The following is a 2848-nucleotide window of genomic DNA, read 5'->3' as shown; positions in this document are numbered from 1 at the left end:
CACTAATCCATGTGATATTTCATGTTATCTTTTGAATACAAAATATTAATATTGTAACGAATGATTATTTGATCAATAACAAATTTAATTACACGAAATTGAGTCATAAATTAAGACATAAATTAACGATCAATCCATATAATGACCTGGGGCATCGCCCATCACATTAAAATCATTAAATAAAACCGTGAAAAGTAGTTAAACTCAATTGGTAGTTTGTACCTTAAAGTTTAAGATAAATGAGTTTACTCTTATTGTTGAACCAAAAATAGATAATACGGAGTAGCTATTATGGGCAATTTATTTAATTTCTGGGATTGCGACATGAGATATTTATAAAAAGTCCCGTATAATAAAAGGTCAAAGGTTCGTGTATGTATCATGTTTTGGCGTTTTGCAACCTGAAAGCAGCAACTAGCCGCAAAATATCGGAGAGCCTCTTCAAGCGGTCAATGGCTCAAATATTTTAAATATTTTACCCGGCTTAACTTTTTTATTAAATTTATAATTATGCATTATATCACTCTTAAACTATGCATTATAAAAATTTATAATTATGGATTATATCATCTATCATCACATCTAATACTACCTCCGGTTCATTTTACTTGCAACAATTTCCTTTTTGGGGTGGTTCATATTACTTGCAACAATTTTTTTTTTCCTTATTTAGTAACTTTTGGCCTACAAAATGACATATATGCCCTTACTTTTTTACTTAAACACCCTTATTAAATTATAAATCTGATTTCATTAAATTAAACCCCAACCTTAATTAATTAAACTCCATCCCATTTAACATTCTCTCTCCTCCTCCAACCCCATTTTCATGGTGGCTTCATGGTGTTACAAGCGGCGGGGGTTTGCAGATCGGCGGGTTTTGTGGGTAAGTTTCATGGGTTTGGTTTCGTGGGTCGGGTTTCGTGGTTTTAGATCGGCGGGTTTCGTGGGTTTGGTTTCGTGGGTATGGTTTCATTGGTTTGGTGGGTTGGTTGATCGGCTGTGGGTGCGTGGGGTGGTGGTGGTGGGTTGGTTTGGGTTTGGTTTTGTGGGTATGCTGGGTTCATGAATCGACTGGGTTCGTGGTTGCAGATCGGTGCACCAACCCAGAACGGCAGTTTCGTGGGTTCGTGGGGTGGCTGGGTTCGTGGGTTTGGTTTTGTGGGTTGGTTTCAGATCGGCGACGTGTGGGTTTCGTGGGTTTGGTGTTGTGGGTGGGTTTCGTGGTTGCTGGGTGCGTGAGGGGCGGTGGTGGTGGGTTTCGTGGTTGAAGATCTGCGAGTGTGTGGGTTTCGTGGGTGCGTGAGGGGCGGTGGTGGTGGGTTCGTGGGGTTCCTGGGTTCTTGGGTTCGTGGGGTGGTGGTGGTCACGGTTCGTCGGCGGTGTTGGGTTTGGTCTAGGTGGTGGTGGATGGTTTCAGTGAAGGTGGGTGGTGGTGGTGGGTGGTTTGGGTGATGCTTGGTGGTGTCAGTAGTGGTGGTGGTTTTAATTTAATTAAGGTTGTTTTTTTTTATTATTTTTAATTTTGGGTTGGATTAATAGTTAAGCATCTACCCTTATTTGTTCATAATCATGCTTTCAATCTTTTGCCTTGGTTTGCGTAAAGTTGTCTTTTATTGCGACTAAAATGAACCGGAGGTAGTATTTGAAATTTTGAATCACATATATATGATCACAAAAAAACTATTGTACTTTGTATGTGGCATCCCAACATTTTTTTTTGGAGTTTAAGATAGCTGTTATAAATAGTACAGTACTTGGACCATTGTAACCTCTAAAATATTTATTTATTTATTTATTTATCTCATATTTTTTATTGCCTCTTTTTTTGAACTCTTAAGTATAGTGCGTGGACATATACCCCTAATAATATTTGTTTATATATTATCCCTCATTAATATTACGAACCGCTAATGTTATGATATAAGGCCAAACCGAAAAAGCTACCCAAGTATGATATGGTATGATTCGTGCATCGCATGCGTCAATCAGCCACCCTAATAATAATACTTAAAAGGAACTTAAAATTTTAAACTAAAAGTTTACATGCTCCTAGTCGTTTGGGTTATATATGGCCCAACTTTATCTTATCTGCACAAGGTCCATGTAAAGATATTTGTTTGATGTTCAAATGTTCAATACTCCGTATTTGAATCTGACTGTAAAGTGTGAGTAAAGTGTAGGACAACGTAAAGTTTTATGCTCAAAGTATAACAAAATTCATGCACCAGAAAATTACAATCAATAAAATTGGGAGCACTAGCTTCCAAGTACCAATGTTGAGTAACATGACTTCAAAAAACATGATATGGTTTGCTAAAATTAGTACGTCAAAGTTGACAATAATGTACTCCATGTACTTATTAGGGGTAGATCGAAGTTGTAATATATCATTCAAGTTCTTTTCCAATACATTTTATATATGCATACTCATTAAACTCATCTATAGAAAACAGTACCTACACTTGCATGCATACTCAAGTTTGGTTCCAAAATCATGGTATCTAAAAAGTACTCGTAATGTATGTACAATGTAAATACATTATAAGCAACTATTGTATTTTCTACCCAACACATACAAAGAAACATTGAATACTGTTACATGTGTGTTGAGTTGAATAAACATATGAATTGAGAGCAATAGTTTTAGGGATTTTTCACCTTCGTATTTTGTTGATGTTTGTTTTTATTTCCGAGCAAATTAAAGTCTCTTAGAGAAGACTGGCCGGGGATACGGGGAAGGGGTTTATTTGGGGATTAGGAGACTAGAGTATCCTCACTCATAACCCCAGTGCAATTAATCCCACATATATATCTTCAACATTTTGAGATACAATATTTACAATCA

This window comes from Chenopodium album, chromosome 26, assembly GCF_948465745.1.
Source record: "Chenopodium album chromosome 26, dcCheAlbu1.1, whole genome shotgun sequence".
NCBI classification, from domain to species: Eukaryota; Viridiplantae; Streptophyta; class Magnoliopsida; order Caryophyllales; family Amaranthaceae; genus Chenopodium; species Chenopodium album.
The sequence above is the reverse complement of the archived record's forward strand: the minus strand, read 5'-3'. Positions refer to the sequence as shown.